Source organism: Protopterus annectens, chromosome 16.part0 (assembly GCF_019279795.1).
Source record: "Protopterus annectens isolate FY-2018-M chromosome 16.part0, PAN1.0, whole genome shotgun sequence".
In the NCBI taxonomy this organism is placed as follows: Eukaryota; Metazoa; Chordata; order Ceratodontiformes; family Protopteridae; genus Protopterus; species Protopterus annectens.
In genome coordinates this window covers 447503513-447529240 of record NC_056750.1, presented here as the reverse complement: position 1 = coordinate 447529240, position 25728 = coordinate 447503513, and the positions used below count along the sequence as shown (strand labels likewise).

Sequence of the window (25728 nt, the reverse complement as noted above, 5' to 3'; positions counted from 1 at the left end):
CCCTGACGTTCTGATGTCAGTCAAATGCGCCTTGACCGACGTCAGCCTTATACTCTGATATTCGGGCCGACCGAGGGACAGCGGACTACCCAAGTGTTAGGACTGCAGCAATGTGAGATGAAGAACATCCTCCATTTATCCTCCAATGCACTGCACCCAATTGACCCTGTCCAGTTCTGGACAGTGTACATGCTCTGATCCCAAGTAAAAATCAAAAGAACTAAAATCAAAAGAGCCTTAGAGCAAAAGAGGGGATTAGTGGGTGGACTAGCTATGTCAATGGCCTTCTTGTAACTGATGTACTGCTGTAACAAGTATCTATAATTTTTGTATCCAAAAAAATGAAGTCCATTTACCATAGTGCTCTCAGGACAGTCCTGACTTTACAGACCAGGTGGTATGATCAATAGAGCATACACTTGGTCACAAAGGCAGCATGAGACCTAGACATAGGCATAGTCTAGAAGGCTAACCAGAGTGCTGCCACACAAATATGATCTATACAGGCATTATTAAAAAAAAAAAGTGGAAATGGAGACTGATCCATTCAAATGTGCCTTGCAGCTCTCTGGTAGTTATTTACCACGTAAAGTATAGAAAGTGAATATATATGGAAAACTGGCAAGGAAAGTAATGCTTGTTTACCATTTTATCTTTTCTTCCTTTGATAAAAGAAACAAAAAAAGTAGCCATCATTATATACTGCTGCTGCTCTGTTGGCAAAGGATCACTGTTGATAGCTCACATCAGTGGCAGATTAATCATACCTTGGCCACAAGCTGCTTACAAATCATGGACCCCCTACATTTTTCAGGTCCATGCATAAATGCGTTCTTTTGGATTCATCATTCTTATTGCTTTAAATTATATTTCTTGTTTAATAAAGAAACATTTGTTAGTGTGTTTTAAATTTGCAGTTTTGAAGATTTTTTTTCAGGAAGCAGCGAAATAAAATGCATTAACCAATAATGACAAAAGTACCATTTCAGAACATTTCATTAATAAAAGGCCACTTATTATAATCCACTAATATCTGTATTCACCAATTTATTTATTTGTCCTTGTAAAGTCTGAGTGGATAATACCTATTTTCAGTCAAGGTAAAGTATCATATGGGGAACACAAAGTCTTAACCTTGTGATGAGCATGTGCAGGACCAGGATTGGTTAAGATGCTGTTTAAACAGTGGTTTAAAACTACTGAGTTTGTAAGACACTTTTATTTGTGTGAGGAAACTATTCTGGAGTTTAGCAATTACAGACACTTTGACTGAGTACACATTACAAGTCTGATTGTGATAAAAAAATGTCCACATAAAGTATTCCAACTTGCTTTATATAAATACTCATAATACAGCTGCATAAACAGACAAATGACTTTTTAACCTTGTTAACTCATCAGGGCCAGTCATTTTTATCCACAGATATCACCCAAAGCGACATTGTTGACTGCATCCTTTTTATATGTCTGTGACAAAAAAATAACAATAATAATGACTAAAGTGACATATTTTAAATTTATTTCACACAAGCACACAGTGGCCATAATAAAGTATTCCAAATGAATACACACACACACACACACACACACACACACACACACACACACACACACACACACAAAGCCAGATTAAAGATGGTTTAGAAATAACAGCATAATGTACTTTCATTCACAGATGGCTCCCCTGTATACACCCTTCCCCTGTATACACCCTTTATTTTTATGAAGAACTAAATTACCTGTATTTATTAGTAGCTTTGGATAAACTGCATGAAATTATTCAAAGATCACTATTATCATACCATAAGACCCAGCCACATGTAGCACAGTTTAAATATGAGTTTTTTTATGAAGAGAGCTTAAGTATAAACCACCTGATTACATCAATATGCACAATCTCTGCAGAAATAATAGTAATCTGAACAATTCCTCATTAAAGAAAACTATTACTAATGCAAATGTTGCTGTTTGTAAACAACTTTGTATTTCAGTGCTTCATCTATGAATGCAGTGTCTGCAGCCCTTGAAAAATAAATGGTCCGTGATGAATTAAAAAATGGCATGCTAATGATATTGCCAAAACATTTCCTGACCCAGATCAGGTATTGAGTAGGTAATGTCTGACCGAAACAAGCACAGGTTCATAGTTACTTGGCATGCAGTCCAGGAAATGATTAAGAAGCCTAGTCAAATTTCCCAATTGCCCCAAAGCACTGTCTGGTTAACTGACTTGCCTGAGGTCACACTTTAGATAAATGAAAGTGGAAAGATTCAAACCTGCATCCTTGGAACAGGAAGAAGCCCATTAACAAGTCTGAGCTTTATTCCTCCATGCTAACTGCCAGACAGATTGATTATTTATTTTTTTAACAAAAGATAGAAGTGCTTTACCATTCAGTCTTGTAGAAAAGATGTATCATGGTAATATGCGAGGATGACTGCATAATGGATGATGAAGATCAGACAGCTCTGAGCATTGCTTCAAATAATGTAGAGTATATAAATGGGGAAATGTCAACCTCTTTCACATTTGCTTCAGTCTGTAAAAAAAGGTACTATAGAAATATATTATTGAAATGCTGCATGTTTAGACTATATCACACTTACACAATCTAGGCCTTTGATGAATTCATTCATTCTTTAGTGCAATGAATAAGGGGAACTAATATAGATGCTGCAGAAGTTTTGTTCAACCCACAAGGCACACAAAAATCAAAACTATTACTGCATACAACATATGTTTTTTTGGTGTCCTACAGGCATATGAGCCCTACCCCATACATGTCATTTTTGACCTCCATATGTCTACTCTGTCATCAAGAATAGCTATCCTCTCTGACATCACTAAGTACAGGTCTGACCTACTCGAATGGTTGATAATGCTGTATTGTTGCAGCAAATACTTACTGAGTCAACAGAGCTAGACTGCAGTCAAATAGGGCCTTGCTCAGGTTAATAAACCAGGCACTGCTAGCCATACCACTATCACATTGCTTGTGTGTCTTTCCCCAATTACCATAAAACACTGTTCAAACTTGTTTTCTTTACTTTTACAATTTCAATTTAATTTAAAACCTATATTTCATTGTTTACAGCAAAGACACTGACAGGTAGGGGAGGGATTCAAACCCCACATCACTGACAAAGGAAACAACAGCATTAACTCATTATGCAAGAAGAAAAGTGAGGTGTAGGAACTAAGTGTTTACACAGACACACACACAGATGTGATCAGCAATTGCAGCTTGCTCAAAGTCATAAAGATGGCAAGTGGAAGTGAAAGGGTTGAAACCCCGTACTTCTGACTACAGGATGCAGTGGAATAAAATCACATAGAACTAGAATGACTGATGTTATTGACTGACTGTAAACTGCAGTGACTTTTAACCTTCAGTGATTAATCAGAAAATGAAGCTTGCAAATATTGCCGTTTTACAGGGGGTTATGGCATTAAGCTGTTAATGAGCTCTTTCCTGCAGTCACAAATGCTGGGTTTGATTCTTTCTGTCTTCATTTGCCTGCCACTTCACTCTAATGCCTACCGAGTGACTCTAAGAAAGTCACTTAACCAGACAGGGCTCTGTCATGTGTTTTAATCCGAATTTGAGCAAGTCAGAGTGTTTTAAATCTGCTGTTGGCTGCCATTACTACTATTGGGACACACACACACACACACACACACACACACACACACACACACACACACACACACACACACACACACACACACACTCCACATACATGCCTTTTATCATTTCTTCTGCAGGACTGCTCTACAGACATGTGTCTTACTATTTAAATTAATACGATATTCCCCAACTCAGAAAATAAATAATTTTAGAATGGGACTGAGTTCTAACAAATAGTTTCATAATCTGTTTCTTTAGGTGATGCGAAATAATGTGGAATTTTTTTCTCTCTCTCTTGCCAGTTACACTTACAGACTCAGTAATGACGTCTTATAAAGAACTCCTAGTACATTCATCAATGTTCCGTTTTTGCAATAGCCTCTTTCATATAGCTATATCTCTGAAACCATCTGATCAAGTCTCAGAAGAACTGGATGCTTTCACATACTTATACTACATGTCTTTTTTGTGCAAATGTAACCAATGTCTTCAGTCATAATAAACTGCAACATTTGACAACACACACACACACACACACACACACACACACACACACACACACACACAAAAAATAATCTGGGAATATTTCACTGTGAAGTTATACAGTATGGTTCATAGGTGTATGCTAATTGAACAACCACTAGGGTCCTTATAAGTCTAGCCATGCAACCCAAATGTGACCCACAAATTTGATTTATATGTGGGGTGATTTATCGACTGCCTCTGTCAATCAGAAACATAGGCATCAATCCAGGTGTGAATTTCTGATTACCCATCGATTGGTCTAACTTGTGCTTAAATAGGGTAAAAGGAACTCTGCTTCACTTGGATCGGGAGCCTTTTCCAGAGAATGGGAATTCTCTGAGAAACATATTTGTCTTCACAACATGTCCTACTTATGTTGCAATCAACATTTAGATCCTTTAATCTAGTAGTTCTGATGCTTTTTGTTTCGAGGATGTGCAGAAGGTTCATCAAAACAGGGTCCATAGCTACCTTGTATGCTAGGTAAAGATAACCTCTCAGTAGTCTGTATGATGCAGAGAAAAGAGACAGGACTTTGAGGCGATCAGTGCAGGGCATTTTGTTTGCTCCTTGTATTCTTTTTGTAAAGAACCTTTGTGGAGATTCTAGTTGCTGCATATGTCTGGTCAGATACATACCAAAACGGACATTATACTCTATGATGGGTCTGATGAGGGCCGAGTACAGTGGTGCGATGACCTCTCTTATAAGATAAGCAACATAGAAGGATTTCCTTACTACCTTGGACACATGTTGGTCAAAGGATAGGCTACTATCTACATGAGTTCCAAGATCCTTTACTAGTGACTCAACTTTTAGGGGTGGTTTTTGATGATGTAGTTACCTGGGGTGGCTAACTTCCCAAAAGGTACTGTAACGCATGTCTTTGCACTGAGATTTAAGCCATGGTTTGGCACTAAGCATTTGTTTGTGTTAGACCTTGTTAAGGGTGTTCAGGTCTTGGAGGGATTCAATGACTGCTCCCAGTTTGCAATAATCTGTGAACTGGATTGGGCAGAGGCCATTGACATTAGCTTTGACCTCCAAGGAGAAGATTCCAAAGAGAACTGGGCCCAGGACAGAGCCATGAGGAATTCCACTGGTGGCCAGGCTCTTTATGGAGATGGCCTCACCAATCCTAACCTCTTGGGTTCTCTCCCTGAGCCAGTTCTCTCTTCAGTGTGTTATAAAGGGGTGTATGCCTAGTTCTGTAAGTTTGTTGACAATTCCTATGTAGGGTATTGCATCAAATGCTTTAGCCAGATCTAGGAAGGCAATATTCACAACTTTCCCTTCATCAATTACCTTAGTGAAATTTTCAAAGATGTCTATCAAGTTCAGTAAGCATGTCCTAAAGCCAAACTGGGATTGATCCAGTGTCTGGAAGTCTATGTCCTTGTTGTTAATTTCCATAATAATTCTTTTCATGGCTTTGCAGATAAGACTAGTCAGAGTAATGGGTCTGCAGTTTCAAGGATCTGTTGATGGTCTTCCCTTATAAAGTGGAATGACCGTCACAGTCCTCCATTCTTGTGGCACAAAGCCTGTTTTAAGATTATAGTTAAATAGTGGCTGAGGAGTTTGACTGTTCAGGAGGCATCCAAGGATGTTATTTGGGGTCTACAGAGGTTGTGCTCTTGGCTTTAGCAAGCACAGCCAGTGCATGTGCCTTAGTTATTATTGGAGGGGTTATATTTGAAGGTATTTCTTGATGGATGGTTGGTGGTGATAGGGGGTAAAGTTGGAACTGAATTTGTCCTCTAACTGGTTCACTATAATCGTCAGCCTTGGTAAATGTGGCACCATTAACTACAAGTTCACCACACTGCTGTCTGCTGCCCTTGAGGTTTCTGACATAGCTGAAGAAGGCCTTATGGTTATCTTTCACTAAGGAGGCTACCTTAACATCAACGTTGGCTTATTTTGACCTAATTAGCCCTCTTAGTTGATTATTTAGTTTGGTAAGAGAGAGTTTTTTTCTTTATGGGAATTACCATTCCTGATTGTTGCTATTTTTTTTCTTTTTGCTGTCTATTTGGGATGCCAGGTTTGTTCTGGGGCTAGTTTTAGACTTAATTCCATTCTTGGGAGTACATATACATCCCAGTGCTTGAGTGTTTGTCATAGTGTATAACCACACATACATGCATGCACACACAGACACAAGCACACATGAGCACATGCATACCTCTCCATCTGCAGCTGCTTTAACTTCTCCTCCCACCTATTGTATAGTGAAATGTCCACGATACAATGCTTTGCCCTTATGATTCAAATGCTCTGCCTGCTCTCCTCTTGTAATTCAAACAATCCGTCTTCCCTGCCCTTTCAAATAGTACATGGAATTCACATTCCAACACACTGCACAGCACTCTGCAATTCAAAGATGTGACTCTGAAACGGACTGACAGGAAGGACATCTGCCCATCGTACTACTTCCTGTACATTAGCCCCCTAGTTGTGAGGCAAAGGTTGCACAAAAGGAATAAAGTTAAATAGAAAATAAACAAGTTTAAAAAGTTTTGGATAGCTATGGGCCTCCCTGGAGCTGTGTTCCCCAGGTGACCACCCATTATGCCCCATTATAATCTACCACTGGTGCACATCCATATTGTGCAGAAGAAATTCTCCCAGAGTCAGACAGTTGAAGTAAAAAAATGAGTAAGTGAATGATTTTATTTAAGTTGACTCCATAACCATCTCTGACATGAAGAGGGGTTTAATTCAATGGGAAATTCTTCCTTGTTTTTTTGAAAGTTAAATTAGGGAGTTTTACTGACAGAACCTGAAATTCAGACACCCTTCATGCAAAAAATTATAACCATTAAGACACAGTCAATTAAGAAAGAAAATCTGAAGTTATGGAAAATACCAATCTACAGGAGGATTGAGTTTCTCCAGAATGAACTAGCATTCTCATGAAGGAATGGGTTCCTTAAGAGACAAGAATCGAAATTCCCTGAAGAATGCCTCACAAACCTTCAAGGAAACTAAGGATACAGACTTTGGACTTTTGGTGTAAGTGGTGGTTGCTGACAGTTACCATCTCATGGTAAAACAACTAAAGCTTTCACTGAAAAGCTCCACACAGTAAGACTTGTGAGATCAATATGGAGTATGGGGCATACTGACTCTGTGAGAATAGTTTCTAGTTTTCTCTGCATGTTTTCAAACTGGATAGCTTTCAAGCAGAAGAGATTATGGAAACTAGTTTTTCATGAAAAGATTGTAGCAGAAGGACTAAAGAAACCATGCTGGTAACTAAAGAGCATGACAATCTAGATGACATTTCCTGAAGGATGCATTAACCGATGCTTCCTGGATGGCTGTGCCAGAGATGGCTATAAGAGGGCAAGTGTAAAGTAGTGGGGTCAGTTTTGCATGGGCCATATTGCAAGGACATACTCATTTTCAGCTGCTCCTTTGCCAGCTATTGCATGAAGTTCATCTTCAGGAGAAACATTTGAAAAACCACTGAAGACGGCCATATGCCAAGCTAGTAGTAGACCATCCATGTTATGTCCACCATGAAATAAAATGAGAGAAAAACATACCAATGACATTTTGATATGTCCATAAAGTCAGAAGGTTGAACACTGGTGTTCAAATCTGCAAAAAAAAAAAAAATGCAAGTCACAAAAGGTCTGAGTGGCCATATATAAGGCATTAGAAAATATTTACTCAGCCTGCTAATAAATTAAACTCTGCAGAGGAGATACAGCAGCTAGAAACCCTTGAGAAGACCATGCTCATTACTGTACTCTAAAGCATCTCTGTACTGAGAAAATGAGTGGCATGACCTGTGTTTGTTGATGTAATACACTGCAGTCATTATCAGTGTGTATCAATTTAACTGTAAAGCGGATTTCCTGAAAACATTGTAGTAATAAAAAGACTTCCTTTATCTCAAGGACATTGATGTGAAACTTGGGTTCAACTTCAATCTACTTGATCTATACTATCTGTCCATTATAATGTTCCCACCCTGTGCAGACACATCTTTCAGGACTGTGGTAATAGGGAACCGTGATATGGCCCACTATCAGGTTTAAGGGTTGTGGTCCCTCACAGCAGATATGTTCTGTACATTCTGAATAGTATTTTGTGTCTGTACACTGTATTTTTAATTAATGCTACTGCATGTAGAGAGTCCATTGAAGGACTGTTGTGTGGTATCATGTAGAAAGGCTTAATCACTATCGCTCTACTAGGTGTCGTACAGATTGCTATTGCTCAAGGGTGATCTGTGTCTTGCCTACAAGACAATCTTGGACCCTGCCCTACTAGAGATGCTGCATATCCATAAATCTGACTCTTCATTCACTACCCGCTCAAAAGGCCTGAATCTAATGTGCAACATCAACAAAATCTGCTGGAGACACAGGTTTGTCTCTTAGAGGCTGCCCCGTCTCTGAAATAGACTTCCCAAACATGTCAAACAGATGACCCTCTTCAAGTGCAACTTTGATGAGTGGATGCGAAACCACAAATTTGTCCCAGGGGTTCCACCTGTGTCTCTCATTGACAGGTGCTGACTGAGGTTTCTTTTTGGGGATAAACTCGTGACTAGACTTGGAAGGGCCCCAGGGTCATTAGCCTAGTAACCTCCTATGATCCTATGTGGCATGCATTATCACACCATTGTGAGAAAGGCACTACTAATAAACAAGATGGACTCTACCTTGCTTACTAGTGGGAATGAATGTATGCCTTATATACTCTTGTGTTAAGAGAATATTGTATAGATGTTAGGACTTAAGGTACCTTGAAATGTTTTTGAATTACTGTGACACAAAAGGAAATTAACAAGCTTAGCACGGCATCCTATCACTGAACTACTCAATCTTTGGTGCAGTAAACAGGCAAATAGCCAGGGCTCTAAACATGGAAAAATCTGTGCTCCCCATAGCCCTACATAAACTGTAACCACTACCATGCATCTCAAACACCCTGGTGCCATCGAGATGCCAAAGTTAAGTACAAAAATTGATAGTAATTGGCTCATTTTCAGAAGTGGTGAAACCTTTAAGAATTACTGTGAATTTGATATGGAATTAGGTGTCCTTCAGAACAGCACATTCATTCTTCTCATGAAAAGCTTGGAAGAACCAAATGAATGATGACCATGTGAAAGGACGCTTTTGGAAAGTATTGGTTTATGCCACTGATGTCCAGAAACAGGTTCAAGTTTCCACATTTTTTGGTACCAAAAAGAATCTAGAATAATATTTGCATCCTTACTGATCAAAATGGCTTTTTGGAGAGCACTTTTCTCATTCTTTTTATTTATTTACTAATTAATTTATATTTGTTTACCAGGGTTGTATACAGATTAGTAGTGGCCAATTTCAGGATCAACCCAAATGAAATGCAGAACATTTCACAAACAAAAAAGGCAGAAATGTAAGCATTTAGCAGAGTAGGTCAGATTAGTTACAAAGAAAAACTTTTCTGCTTACCACCTATTATAACCCCCTCTGTGGTCATATCGGACCACAAGTCAGTCACATTCACTTTAAGACAGAAGCTAGAAGCATCCTCGAATACCTCTCTATTCAGAGACTATGTGAAGGCTAAGCTACTAAACCTGAATGATGATCTGACTAAATTCAAAAGCTGCTTCTACCTTGACGATCCTGCTGCATATGCTGAATCCTTTTCTGCCAAGTTCTCTGCACATGCAAATAGTTGCATAGATGTAGCTAATTCCTTCAGAAATAAATACAATGCAAATTAAAAAATAACACCTATGGTGGACCCCTAATACAAAAATTAAAAAAAAAAAAACATATTGCCTACAAAAATAAATCCAACTCTCAAGAAGCCAAAAATGCCCTTGCTAAACAAAACAAGAAACTACAAAGCTTTCTTTAACAAAGTTAGAAGTTTCAGAAACAATGCCTAGCACTGTGCAGAACTAATAGTAAATGACATCACATACTCAGACCCAGAGGACATAACCGATCTGCCAATAGATAAATTCAACTTCAGCTTCCCTCCTTCTCTCCAATATTCTCGGATCAAATACACACATCTACACTCTTCCTCGGCCTCCCATTAACAAATTCTCAAGGCACAGTCTAAAGCCAAGAACACTATGTCTATGCAGCCAGATATCAAAGCAGGCTGCCTACTGGCTACTCTGAAATATGAATTGTTGGGAACCAACCCCCCAAAGAAGCTACTCAACATTAACCTCAAAACAGGCTTTGTGCCTGATATATGGAGGGCAGCAACAATCATTACCTTGCACAAAGTTGGGGATACAACAGACCCAGGTACTTTAGACCAATAAGCCTGCCCAGCCTCATCTGTAGAGCTACAAAAAAGATTACTATGGAAATAATAAACAGGGATACAGGTGACCTATAAACTCTTGACTCAGCCCAGTTCAGATTTGTCAAGGGCAGGTCCTGCTTACTTAACTTGACTGACTTCTTTGAAAAAGTAATTGAAGCAATGGATGAGGGCAAATGAGTGCACACTGCCTATCTGATCCTTGCAAGTGTGTTCCAAATCATCCCACATTCATGCATTACGGATATACTAGCCCAGTTAAATGTTATTTTCTATATAACTTGTGAGATAGCAAAACTGGGTCACAACTAGAACACAGGAATTAATGGTGGATGGCTCCTCCTCTTCTTAAAAAAAATCTATTTGACATTTATTTATTGGAGGTAAAATGCTAATGTTAAGGGAGTGTAGCTAACAATGTTTGCAGATGACTATAAACTTGGTGCCATCATAAATTACACAGAGGACATAAGAATCCCACATGAGGTCCTGTTCCAAAGAAATAACTGGTGCCAAAACCACGGACTAAAACTAAATGCCAAGAAATGTATAACTATCCCTTCGGCAAGCAGGACTTCTTTGTAACTTTCATATTGGCAAAATCCCCCATGAAAACTGATCCTGTAGTCAGAGATCTGGGAAACCTATTTTGACAATGAACTGTCCTTTGATTGTCATATATCCACTATTGTATGGAAGTCCTTTTTCATTATACAATTGATATTGAAAGGAGTGGTGTCCATTTTCAGGACCATAATTGTTCCTCTGTACTCAGCCACTCATAAGGCCGATCACAGAGTATAATGCCCCTTTCAGTATGTACCTATCCAAACACTTGTCCCAGCATCATCACTAAAAAGAAAATGCGTAAATCATAAAAAACTATCAGAGATTATGTAAGAGCCTTATCTCTCTTCAGGCTAGTAAGAGATGAACTCTGCCTTACATATAGAGCTTCAATGGATCCTTTTCTGTCAGACCTATTACATATTCACAGGTCCAGTGGTATAAACACCAGCCTAAGAGATCTCAAAATCTTTTGCAAGATTAATAGAGCATGTTGGAGGGATAGGTATGCATGACACGAACTACCAATTCTATTGAACTGGCTCCCCCCCACATAAGTTACATCACTTCTCTTACTCTGTTCAATGTAACTTGGGAGAATGGATGGTAACAAGAAATTCATCCCTGGTTTAGCACTCATGACCCTCATGAATAGGAGAAACATATAAGTACCAAACACATACTTGTGTAGCCGATCTTTGGACATTCTTATTGCACAATATAAGGGCTAATATTTACCATGGGAATGCAGGGTTAGGGCTCTTTAGATCCTCACAATTCAATAGACTTTCTAGTGCCCATGAATCTATGAACATAAAGGGCACGTGATCCAATAAAATGGGGCTGTTCTGTTCAGTTTACAATTCTCCTATGACCCTTAGTGTAAGCATATTCTGTACTTTTCTACCACCTTGGCAGTGTATTCTGATATCTGGTATGGTGTTCCCAGAAACACTTTCTATTTTGAGCTGGAATAAGCTAGTTCTGCCAGGCACCTCTGAGAATATATCTTTATTCCTAAGTACACATTTGTTGCTTCCAAAATTTGAGACATAGATAATACCTACCGAATTTTTACTTCAGTGCATACTGTGGGGGTACTAAATTCCATTGCAGAAGTGCTCACAAACCCTGCTACAAGATTTCAGAGCATTTATGTGGTATAACCGATCTGATTTTCTTTCCATTGGCTATCTCAGAACAGTTCACTTTGCTTACTTTTTTTTGTTCTTGCCTCTTTACACAGACTTTGTTTTTACCAATGGATAATAACACAAGGACATTATCTCTTGGCTGTAATTCTCTAAACAGGGGTGTCCAACCTTTTGGCTTGCTGGGGCCGCATTGAGTGAACAAAAATGGTCTTGGCGCCGCATATAAAATATATCATATAGTTAACTCTTTCGTTGCTCCGGAAGACCACAGTCGACCTCCTGGCTGTACTGTAGGTGCATTTGAACAATGAATAAATGTAATAAATGTAAAAATAAACCCCAGCAGGACAGAAAATCCACAAAAGATGTTTATTGAGCACTTTCGTTTGGTATAATACAAAACTTCATCAGAATATCTAGTAGAAAAACAAACAGACAACTGACTCAACAAAATTTATATGTATGTGTATATATATATATATATATATATATATATATATATATATATATATATATATATATATATATATCCCATCATGCACAAGTTAATCAAACAACAATTATGCCTCTCCTTCCTACTTAAAGGAATATTATCAAAATTAGTAAATAAATACCTATAAATATAGATAATACATTTGATAAAACATAAAAAGGCTTAAAACTTCATAAAATCCTATCTAAACTAAAGCATATGTATATATATATATATATATATATATATATATATATATATATATATATATATATATACACACACACACACACATTTCTAGCATGCATTTAAATGATTAAATAAATAAACAAATAACTACATGAAGCCATCAGCTTTTAACCTAAGAATAGAACCAATTGATACATTCTTATTTAGCCCTGGTTGTTGGGTGGCATTAGTTCTCAATTGCCACCTCAACTCTAATAATTCTTAAAAAATAATTTTTAGGACCCCCCTCTGTCATTCAAAAACACCTGTTCCAGAATGGTAAAACTAAAATAATGCCCTTCATTTTCCAGGATATGTGAGGCAAGGGCGTTTTTTGCATCCTTCTTTTTAATGTCATAGTAATGCTGATATGTTCTCGTTCTTAGTGCATTGATAGTTTTACCTATATAGAAACCTTTACAAAAGTTACACAAGGCAAGATACACCACACCTTTTGTACTACAGGAAAACTTCTGCTTATAGAAACATTTTCCATAATTAGGTATTGAGACACTACTCCCTTCTAAAATGTACTTACATTACAAACAAAAACCACATTTCAACATTTTTCCTGTCTCCAAACACCCTCTAGTATTATTCTCCAACATGTTTTTGAAACACAAATCCTTTTTATAAACTATCTTAGGATTAAAACCCATCAGCTCATTAAATTCAGGATCAATATTAAATATATTCCAATTTTGTTGCAAGATTTCACAAATATTATTCATTTTTTTATTATAACTAAAGACACCTGTAAGAGAAAAAATAGTGTTACGTTCTTTATCATTCTCTTTGTTAGCCATATCGAATGAAGTACCTTTCCCCAGTAGAGGTGATAAAATACCTCTCTGCCTCTTTTTAACCACTTCTTGTAGTAAAGGATGTAAAAAAAATCATAGGGATAGTTCCTATGTAAAAGCGTATCTTCTAATATCTGAATTTCATGAAGAAAATCATCCCAGTCTGACACCATTCTTGCAAGACGTACTGCTTGCCCTTTTACTAAGGCCCTTTTTTGATGTATTGGATGAAAGCTGTTGTAATGAAGTAAAGTATTAGAATAGGTCAGCTTTCTATATAATGTTGTCTTGAAGACCTGATCTTCTCTCACCTTTGAAATAGTGATATCTAAATAATTAATGGCCTCTTTATTAAGACTGTGTGTAAAATCAAGGAATTCTGTACTTTCTTTCAAAAAGGACAAAAAGTGCTGTAATTCTTCCTCACTATTGTCCCAGAATATAAGAACATCATCAAGGTACCTGCAATAATACTTCCAGTACCCCAAAAAAGTACTAGTAAACACAAAGTCCCTTTCCCAGAAATCTAAGACAATATTTGCAAAAATGGGAGCACAAATGGCTCCCATTGCTACTCCCTTTACTTGTTTAAACAATTGTCCCTCAAAAACAAGGACATTTGTATCAAGTATTAGTTCCATCAAAGTTCTAAGTGTGAAGATCCGGTCATGTCTAATAGTGGTATATCTACATAAATATAGATAAAACCACTCAATCCCTGTATCATGCGGGATCACTGAGAAAAGGTCCCAAACATCCATGGTAATAAAGGACAGGTCATCTGTATATATCTTTGTCAAGTTTTTTAAGGAGATCCCAAGAGTCCTTTACTATCCATGTACAGTTTAACAAAATGTCTTTTAACTGTACATCAATGAATTTAGCTATAAAATAAGTCTTTGAAGCTTTTGCATCCACAATAGGACGAAGAGGGGGGTCAACAAGGTCTTTATGTAGCTTGGGTATACCGAATATGGTTGGGATTTTTGGATTTTTAACTGACATGAAATTATGTTCCTCCAAACTAATTTCCCTATTAAATAAAAGCTCATCCAAGACCAGATAAACTTTTCTATAAAGAATGTTCTTCTCATTTAAACTAATTTCTGTGTATGTGTCATTATATTGCAACCCAAGCATTTTTTCTACATATGTATTAACATTCATAATAGCTAAACCACCCCCCTTTGTCTGGTTTCATAACACCTATATTTCTATTATTGCAGACTGCATTTAATAATTGTGATTCTTGTAAATTTAGGTTGCCGTGCGTTTCACTGTGTGTTTCCATTTTAAACATTTGTCGTATATCATGTTCACACATTCTTTCAAAAGTCTGTATGACAGGATGTAATGGAGGATTAAAGAGACTAGGTTTCTTACATATTTCTCTTCCTATATGTAATTGAAAAATATTTTTAAATTTAATTTACGTGTAAATAACTTTAAATTAATAAGAATTTTGTCTAGTGTGCTGTGCCCTTCCTACTAGGGACATACGACAAACCTTTTTCAAAAATGTTCGCAAGGCTGTTCTGAAAAACGATGTCACTGTAATTATATATTTTAAAATCACCACAATCATTAATCAGAATATTGCATGATCCAACATGTTAATTAAAATCCATAAGAAAAAAATCATAATTTAATTTTGAGCTCAATAAACATCTTTTGTGGATCTTCTGTCCTGCTGGGGTTTATTTTTACTGGTTTGCCTTTCATTTGTAAATGTAATAAATGCCTAATATTTGCCTTAAAATTCTAATTCTCATTCTAATTCTAATGCTCTAATCTAACAGTTAACTCTAACATTCTAACATCTTAGTTAATATATCTATATATCTATATATATATATATATATATATATATATATATATATATATAAAAAACCATTCCAGCAGTCCAACTATGTAACATGTCAACATCAGCAGTCCTACAATACTATAATCCACAAAAATAACCCAACAAATTTGCAATAAAGTAAAGAATTCACATTACTGACTTAATAAAACAATTCTGAATAAGCCACAAGAGGGTCTCACCCAAACAAATAACTGGTGCCAGAAATATGGCCTCAAGCTAAATGCCAAAAAATGCATCATCCCCTTTGAGGAGAGTGATGTAAGCATGCAATAAGACGTATGGTACTTGGGCACCCAGGTTGATAGAAACCTGACTTTTGACCACCACGTTGTCTCCATTGTAAGGAAAGCTTTTTACATGGCCCACTTCATTAGTAAGGGTATCTCATCCAGGGACATGGAGGTCATAACATCCATGCATTCTTCCTTTACAAGACCCATTATTGAGTGCAATGCCCCTTTTGGCATGTGTCTCAGCAAAACACCCTTCCAAAAGAAAGACTACAACCATTTCTGACAAAAAAGGTCAAAGGACTAAGTTCACTTAGTTATCCAAACAGACTAAAACGCTTCTTGCTTTCCTCTGTCTCTCACTGGCCCCTATAAATTTCATCATTGGCTTGCTTTCCAGGCTAAGAAAGATCCTGCCTTAAGAGACTTCCTCTACCTCAGAAATACTGGTTATACTTAAAACACTCACTACAAAGACCACAGCCTTCACTGCAACATAAACAAGCCACTTTTTATGGATTGGTTCTTGACACAAAAACCTTCAACTTCTGTAAAAAGCTCCTCTCATTATCAAACAATTTAGTTCAGCAACACGATGGCTGGATGGATAGCCATAAATGTAGTCCTTGGGTAAGTAGCATAGCCTTCATCAAACCAGATGGAAAATCCACATACTAACCTTTCCCAGCTGGATGGCTAAGATCTAATATTGGTTACTCAAGTCTAGTTGCCCAAGAAGAGGGGCATGTTTAACTAAGAATTCCATTTGCAAAATTATATTCAGTACACATATTAAATCTCTCTCTCTTACACACACACACACACACACACACACAAAGCCCCTACTTGTAAAATAGACAACCTCAGTAATCACATGACACCCACTCACTGAATGAAATTGTATGGAAGTCAAAATATCTGAAAAAAAAATCATAATAGAGATGGATTCATCCATGTAATTTCCCACCACCAAAAGGACCATCAATAAATCAACAAACAACTGCTCGGCAAAAAGTAAATCAAAAAGAAAACCATAAACTATAATGCTGCATACTGGTGTAAACATATAACTTGTGTCAATCCCCAGGTTAATCCATACCAAAAGATTGTTTCAGAGCTTCAGCTATGTACAAACAGCTTTCTCCTAAAAACTTTACTCATTGATATTTGCCTTGTTGTAATTATAACTGTTAAAAAAAATGTTTTTAAGTTTATTCTGTACCTCAATGATTCTCACTGTTATGAGATGTAATCTCTGCCATATTGTATGAGTACTACATCCATAATTTACTGTCTCTCTCTCTCTCTCTCATGTATTGTATTATATTGCTTTGTGTTATTTTTGGAGCTTTTCTCCCCGGGCCTCCGCTGAAAATGGACCTGTGTCCAGTCGGACTTTCCCGGCAAACAAATGTAAAATAAAATAAATAGAAATAAACCTCCCTCCAATCTAAAGCCATTTGACATTCAGACATTTTAATTTGTGCAGACGTTACTCACAGACTGACAGTTTACTGAGCTGTAATGCTGACCTTCGCTTTTGAAAAAAAAACAAATTCCCAGATTTTGTCAATAGCTCAAAGTGTAGAGAGGATTATTTATTTATTATATATTTATTTATTTTTGGAAAACATCTTTAAAACTGTTAAATTGATTACACACCCAGAAACACAGAAAAGTTATTGTGATTATGTAAACCACAGACTGCTGCAAGAAATCAAAGTCACATTAGCACTCTATGCTTATGTCCGAGCAGATGAATCATACCTGTCAATTCTAAAAGAAGTAAAGTAGCTTAATAAGAAGATTATTTGCAAGGCTACATGGCAGTTTATATTGGAAATGAGCAGGGATATTAAAAAGGCTCTGTTTTTCATAATTATGCCGAAAAGTCTTCCAAGGTAAATACAACTTCTGATTTAGTATGGAACCATACCTCTCAACCTTAGAGCAAGAAATCTGGACAAAGCGAAAAATAAAAGCGGGACACAGGCCCAAAAATAGTTATGCATCACAGACACCATTGAAACAACTGCAGCTGCAAACATTATACATCACTTATAATCTTTCTATCCCATTACTGTCAGTTATACATTATATGGCTCATTCAGTCCTGCCTTCTTTTGCATCAAAGAAAACCATGCTTTGAAATGACAAATGCATTAAAAATAATAAATAAAACACATTGCATCAACATCCTGCAACTTCCTACCTGCAAGCAACCACAGAGCTTTCACTGAAACTAGGGCTGCTTGTTTCCCCAGAATGACAGCTCTCCCTAATTAAGTCTAATGGTATACAATCTACCAGTATCTGGACTACCCGAAATAAATTAAATTATGGCCTGTAAATTGAAAGTACACTTTGTTTAATTAAACTATATTTCTAAGCCCACTTACTATATTTTTCAGTAACATCCCAATATCCATTTCCAGGTCACTTTACAAGACATTGGTAGTGGTAGACTTGGCATCCTTCAGAACACCACAGGCCCACGCTAATACACTGTCCATTAAATGTAAATATCCATCCACTGTAAATGGCAAGAAGCTATGTCTTAAAAAATCTACTTCTGGCATGCGTACCCAAGTATTAGGTTTTGAAACAAAGAAAGATATTCTCCACAGTCCGTAAGTCTCTGTCTTTAATAATCATCTACTGTTGCAGCACTCCCAACACATAAGAACACACATACACACTAAAATCCCCAACATTTAAAAAATGACATTGTGCCCACTTGATTTGCCAGTATTGATGATCCGCCAAAGCTATGCTTACTGTTGTCTAATCTACCACTGCTTAGAACCCACCAATAAAAAAACAGTACTAGGTGCTTTTTTGTTTGTCTGAAAAAACAATACAACTTTATATGCTACAGTCCCACATAGTCAGTCCACTACTGACCCATTAACCCTAGGCTGCTGTCTCATTCTTACTCCCTGGAACTGCATTACCTTGGATGACTACTTTTATTTCCTAAGCAAAAGACATAAATTGGAAGATGAGGCAAAAATCCAGACATTCTTTGAAAATCCAAACAGTTAAGAGGTATAAGTTCATGTTCAATACAACACTCTCCCTGTCAGGAAAGCCACAATTTAATTAAAGTGTACTGTTAATGTATGATACATTTGTGAGCTAACTTGTTTGTGTTCAGTAGGTAGACTGATCATTGTTAGCTTCTTTGTGCATGCGTCTCTCTGTCATGCCACACATATACACACATACACACACACACTCTTCTACTTTCACGCACACAATTCTGCTTTCATGCATGCACTCACTCACTCTGTACTTACATATTAACACAGGTAATTGCTGTTCCTTTCAAAGGCAACAGCGGCAAATCCATACATGAGTCCCCCTCTTCAGCGAGAACACACCCACACACACTGATTGTTCGGCGTAAACACATTGACCCTTTTTTGGCTCAAAAACAAAACTAGAAGGGTGCTTTGGCACATGCGCACACCAACATTAGCGTTACAGGTCACAGGAGCGAAAAACACACAAAAAAAGTGTTTTGGGGCATGCGTACATCGATGTTGCAGTTAAAGTTTGAGGGCCGCATGGAAGAGCTCTGAGGGCCGCAGGTTGGACACGTCTACTCTAAGACAAGCATTTCTGTTTTTTGTTCTCTGCTGTATCATCTGGCCTCATTCTATAGGCTGTTTGTTTTGTTGTCTGAGTTGTCTCTATATGTTCTATTATGATAAGGATTATATAGTTCTTTACCTGTTCTATCACACTTTCAAAGGGGGTATTTTCCTCTTCTCATGTTCTTTGGCTGTAGCAAAAAACTCAGAAATGTTTCCCATGCGACAGTTCAACCAGTGTGAATCTGGTTGACGTTTGGGTCACTTCAGTTACAGCAAAGAGAAAATAAGGCAGTAGTTGGCCTATATTCCTCCTATCTCCTTATATGGTCTTTCATAAAATAAATTTTAAAGTTTCATTAAAATGCTCAACTAGCCCATCTGTTTTAGGGGGGTACACAGAAGTCCTTAAATGTTTCAAAGAAATTGACAGATTTTGTGCAATACTCTGAACACGAATGGGCTTCTCTCATTAATACAAATTTCTCAAGGAATTCCTATCTTACAATAAAATATTAGCACTTATTTATTTATTGTCTTTAGCATTGACTTTTTATAGAGTTACTGCTTTAGGAAATTTTGTTGCACAATCAGATCTTGCACAGTTTTACAAGTGAATGCACAATGTCCACTGTTACATATTCCAAAAGGCCATGACAAAGGAAAAGAGCATGAAGGGGATCTCAAGACCTGGAATCATGCTGTTCTTTGACATTCTGGGCAGTCTGCATGAAATTTCTCTGTATCCTTCATAATATCAAGCCAGTAAAATCTAGCTAAAGGTTTTAAATTTTGTCTTATTCATCCCTAAATGACCAACCAGAAATCAGGCATATGCTAACTTCATTCCATGTGTTCTAAAAAATCCCCAAACGAATAACTGGCTCAGTATCTGTATTCTCTTTTGTTACCCTGTAGAGCAGGTCATTTCTTAGTTACAAATAAGTGCATGTAATTGGGTTGCTCTGCTCCACTGGTTCCTCATCTATTCTCTAAGTGTTCCCTCTAGCCTTACTCAGTACATTATCCTTCCCACAAAGCCATCTTAAAATGCATACTGCTTATCTGTATGTCAGCCAGATCAACATTGCTTTCATTATTATTCTTACTTAGGTTCATAGGTAGGTACTAGGCTATTGGCCCTGGGGCCTATATAAGCCTAGCCAAAAAGGTTCCCTGGCTTTCACCACCCAAGAAAATTATTTTCCTGTGCCCCAGTCAAGCAGTGGTGCAGAAGTGATCCCCGGGGTGAATTTTTTATTTCCCATCCAGTCGTTAAGATTTTTCTTAAAGAGGGCCAATGAGGAGCTTTGCTTGACATGAATGGATAGTTTGTTCCAGAGTATGGGAAATCTCTGGGACAGGAATCTATCCCTCCAGCATGTTCTGTTTATTGTGGTGAAATGGAGGTCATGACCTCTTTCTCTACAAATATAGATATAAACTTCTACCATTTGTATAAATCATTACTTATAAAGGCAGCTCACAAAAGTAATGTTCTTCCAGCAGCATTGCTGGCAGTATTTTTCTCTTTCAGATTTTTTTCTTTTACCCCGATATGTTTTTTTTTTAACTGGTTCTCTTCTTTGATGCAGAACAGAGCACACTTGAACTCCATTCCAATTCCTCTTTCCATTTTTATCTAGTGTCGGATTTATCTGTTTCCTCCACAGTTTCTACACCCATCTTTCTTAGTGTATTTTTAACTATAGGTCCTTCACTGTCACTTTGCATACTTGTTTCTCTTATTACTTTAACAAATGGGGCCTTTTGCAAGAAGATTCACATACATGCTACACTGACAGCCTTTCTTAGATCCCTGTAACCTTTTAGTTAGGGCCAAATGTTAGCTCTTGTGGGTTCTCCTAGTTCCAAACTTTTTTTCTTTACTGGGACTATGTACTTCTAGCAAAATGTCAGACTGACTCTTCCTCATAATTTCCATAGTGCTTTAAACTGGGTAAAGTTTTGGTCAATTACCACATCATATGCTAAATTAGGCACTTGCACACCAGGGTGCAATACTTTACCTAGGAGAGTGTGTATTCTTACTTGCATTACGGAGTATTCCTTTTTGCGTCTGTGTTTAATATACTATTTAGATTTTCAGCTTACTAGCTGTATTATGCTTGCACAGATACTGTGTTTTAAGTAATCTAATCATAAATATAGAATCCAGGAATCTGAGACTTTCTTCTTCCTCAGCCACAATATTACCTTTGAAAAGCTTGGCAACAACACAATAACAAAGAAAATATTCTACATTACAAGTAAATGAACCCTTGTGACATTCTATCAGTTCACATTCAGTGGATATGTTTTAGGTACATTTTGTTAGCTAACATTAGCAGTATTTACAGACATGGCATTGTTACTGCTAGCCATGCAGTACTTGGCTATATGCCCTCTGCTAAAACATTTAAATCAGTTCAGATGGTGACAATTTTACCTTGTTTCCAAGAAAAGCAACATGGTTAGATGAGGCTTGTTTATTAACCACTGGAACATGTAATTCTAACTTAGTGTGTGCAAGTTAAGTTAATAGGGTCACTCTAGAATACCTACTTTTTAAAAATTGTTCACTGGTAAAATTTACAAAATTTTGCAGTAACAAACAAAAATTCAGTAAAAAAAACAGCACCAAACAGGATGAATGTTTCACTAAATCCAAAAGTGTAAAAATTTGTAGCAAAAAGTAGGAATGTGAACCAAACCACAGCAACAGCTTTAAGCATACATAGCTATTCAGCACAAAGCAGTCCGAAATGTTCAAGTAATCCAAGTTTATTGTGAGCGCTTTCACAGTAATCACTATTGCTTCATCAGGCAAAAAATACACTTCAACCTTTCCCCTTTTTAAAAACACACAACAATCAATAAAATAAAAACTGAAATTACATCAATAGTGGGCAATAAACTGACTTTTGTTTTTAAGAATCAAAGGTTGTTAAAGAGGAGACTGTGTTATCCTAGAGCATTAGATTCACAGATGGAATCAAAGGATGTTTTTGGAACGCATCCATGTAAGAAATGCAAGTATTGCGAGTTTATAAATACCTCAAATATGTTTTCTCATCGTGACACAGGAAGGGTGTTAACTTTTAGAGTAACAGCCACTTGTAATACTAGCCATATGGTTTATTTAGCCTACTGTGTAGTCTGCCCAGCATTCTATATAGGTAAGACGGATAGAAGGCTTTGAGACAGGATAAGAGAACACATTTACAACATTAAAAATGGGATTCGTAACAATGCTCTGGCAAAACATGTTATACAAAAGGGTACAGGTCATAGCTTTAAGTTTCTAGCTAATGACACCATAACACCTAGTGTAAGAGGGGGAGATGTAAGGAATATAACTGAAACAAGTGAGATGAGACAGATCATTAGAACAAGGGCAAACAAAGGGTAGTGGACTGAATGATTAAATATCTATTAAACCTGTATTAAAAGCAAGACCAAGAAGGAAAAGGTAAATATATATATACACACACATACATACATACACACACACACACACACACACACACATACACACACACACACACACACACACATACACACACACACACACACACACACATACACACACACACATATATACAGCATATTTATATATGTGGATGTTATGTTTGGATTTATTCACAAGTTTTTATACTTTTTTATTCTGTTTTATGTATAAATTTCTTAGTACTGTAGCACTGCTGTGGTTTGGTTCACATTACTACTTTTTGCTACAATTATTTACAAAATTTTACTTACATTGTTCATATGAGGTTCTAGCCATAATTTTAACACATGCGTTGTCAACAATTTGTGATCTTATTGGTCTGCTCATGTTAAATATCCAGGTATGAAGGATAAGAAATTGAGCCTCAGAGGAAATTTCAGCTTTTTCTTTTCACTTCAGTCTTTGGTAGTCCTGGGCATCCAAATCAAAGTCCATGTAGACCTTCAGTGAGTCCTCAGTTAGATTTAGCAATAGCATCATAATGCACTCAGCCTGGGGTCATTGCTCGAGCTGCATGACTTTTTGAAGGCCACTAAACTGGACTCTGTAGCATCATCACAGTGCAACTTTACTACAGGCCCAGTGATTTTTGAGAGTCCTGGTGAAGTGTATGCTGTTTGCAATTGCTATAACCTATTATTCCAGTCAGAAGTGTTCTTCAGTTGTTACACTTTTCTACACAAGGACTTCCAGTAGACTCCCATCTTACAGTGACTCAGTAGTTATAGCACTCAGCTAAACCAGCAGTTATAGTTCCTTTAGGTAACCTTTACAATTGACAGTTAGTTTGCTTTTTTTTGGAACAAACACATATACAGACACAAGGATTTTACAGTTTTTATAAACCTTTCTCTGTCAAGAAGAATAACTCACCATATAGGTGCAGGGTTTAACAGTTCTTGAGGAGCAAAAGCATTCAATCAATATAGCACCTTTCCTTGCACTCCAAAAGGCAGCCTCTTTTGGGTGGGATAGAGGGAAAAAATGAAAACAGAGCTCTTTGCATGGAGTTTTGTGCTATTGATACTGATCTTACAGTGGGGGAAAATATATTCAAGCAGTTTCAGCTAGTTCCAAGTACCTTTAGTCAGTGGCAGCTGGTGACTTCAAATCAAAGGGGGCTGCAGGAGACAGCTGAATGAGTGGGGCCAATGGGAAGGGGTGTGGCCAACCAGAAAGGGGAGGAGCCATGCTCCAAACCACAAAAAAATGAAACTTTAATTAAATACACTGCCCTGGGTGCCAAACCATCATTATGAAAGTCAAATCAAGACAAAATGAAGTGTAGAAGAAAAAAAAATATTTCAATGCATTGGCTGCATGACAGCTTACTTAATATCTAGATGGAAACAAAAAGGTTGTGAGGCAAAATCTTGATGATTGGATTAGAGATAGGAAATTCACCCCGGGGATCACTTCTGTGGCTCTGTTTGACAGGGGCACAGGAAAATAATTTTCTTGGGTGGCAAAAGCCAGGGTACTTTTTGGCTACGCTTATATATGCCCTAGGGCCAATAGCCTAGTACCTACCTATGAACGTATGAAAAAATAAATTTCTTTTTAAATACATTACTGGAATGCCAGTCAAAGTCAAGTATAAGAAAAACAAGCAGCACTTAACTCAAATCACTTCTCCGTGCACCGCAGTTCTAATTATAATTTATATTCAGCTTTATAAAAGTACCAAGTAACATGATGAAAATAGCAATCTCTGTGATACCCCCACTTGTAAAAATGTTCTTATCCAAAAAAGACCTACTTCCTGACAACAACTATTTACTTGTTTCATGGGGAAAACATGATCAAAGTAAAAAATGAACAGCAAACAATCTCAAGATAAATTGCTTAAAGGATTACTGCACAGGTTATGGACCACACATGATAGATTGGCATTCTATTTAGTTTACGGGTAAAGCCTTCAAAGATGACTGCAAGTCTCCAACAAAGGTAATGAATTTCTCAAAATACTGTAATCCTGTCCTTTATTACAAATACTGTCATATGCATTTCAATACCCAAGGCTTATACGTTATCTAGTTATGTAAGTATTCTCTGCATGCAACAACAAAAAGGCTTTCAATGTTGGTAACTCTTTAACAGTATGCTTATTAAAGCTTACTTGCATCTTACAATCTCAGACAAGCTTACCTGATAGTTATGAAAGCATTGCTACTTAAACACAGAGCAACGGGCACTTTCTGAATAATAAGAAGCATAAATCAACAGTATAAAAATATGACAGAAAGCCAACACATTATGCAAAATCAAGCAAGGGCAGATGAAAAGCCACAGTAGTACTTGTGTCTACCTTGGATGTGGGGATACTCTGCACACTTATACTGCATAACTGCTCCTTGCCTTGCTTGGGCACATTCAGAGTCACTATATGGGGGAGTGGGGTGCAACAAAAATATCACAATTTGAAATGTCTCTGGCTGACTGTGTTGGCCCTGACACATTTGTCATACCTCTCAACCTCAGAGCAAGAAATCTTGACAAAGCCATACATAGAAGTGGGACAAAGGCCCAAAAATATGGACAATATTTAAATATTGCTCTTATAAACTTTCTAATAGTGAATAAATGAATTTTCTGAAGGGTATGAAATCTGAAACTCAAATGTCTGTCATTATTTTCTAACTTCAATCATTAATGATTTGCCACTACTTTGCAAGAAAACCACAATTTTATGAAAAATTGACCAAAATGTAATGCAAAAATATAAAACAGCCACACAATACAGCTGGGAACCTGTCAAAGAAAGGACACTTTTTTTAATATTAGTACTGTTAACTTGAGCAGCTGACAAAATAAATGAATCTACATGCATTTCTGAAATAAAAGTAATCTAT

General features: G+C 37.1%; 1 long non-coding RNA gene across 1 annotated transcript in view; it reads right to left on the bottom strand.

Annotated features, from left to right (window-relative positions):
* Positions 1–25728, bottom strand: part of LOC122790290 — a 257089-nt gene that overhangs the window by 105106 nt on the left and 126255 nt on the right. The window lies entirely within an intron of this gene.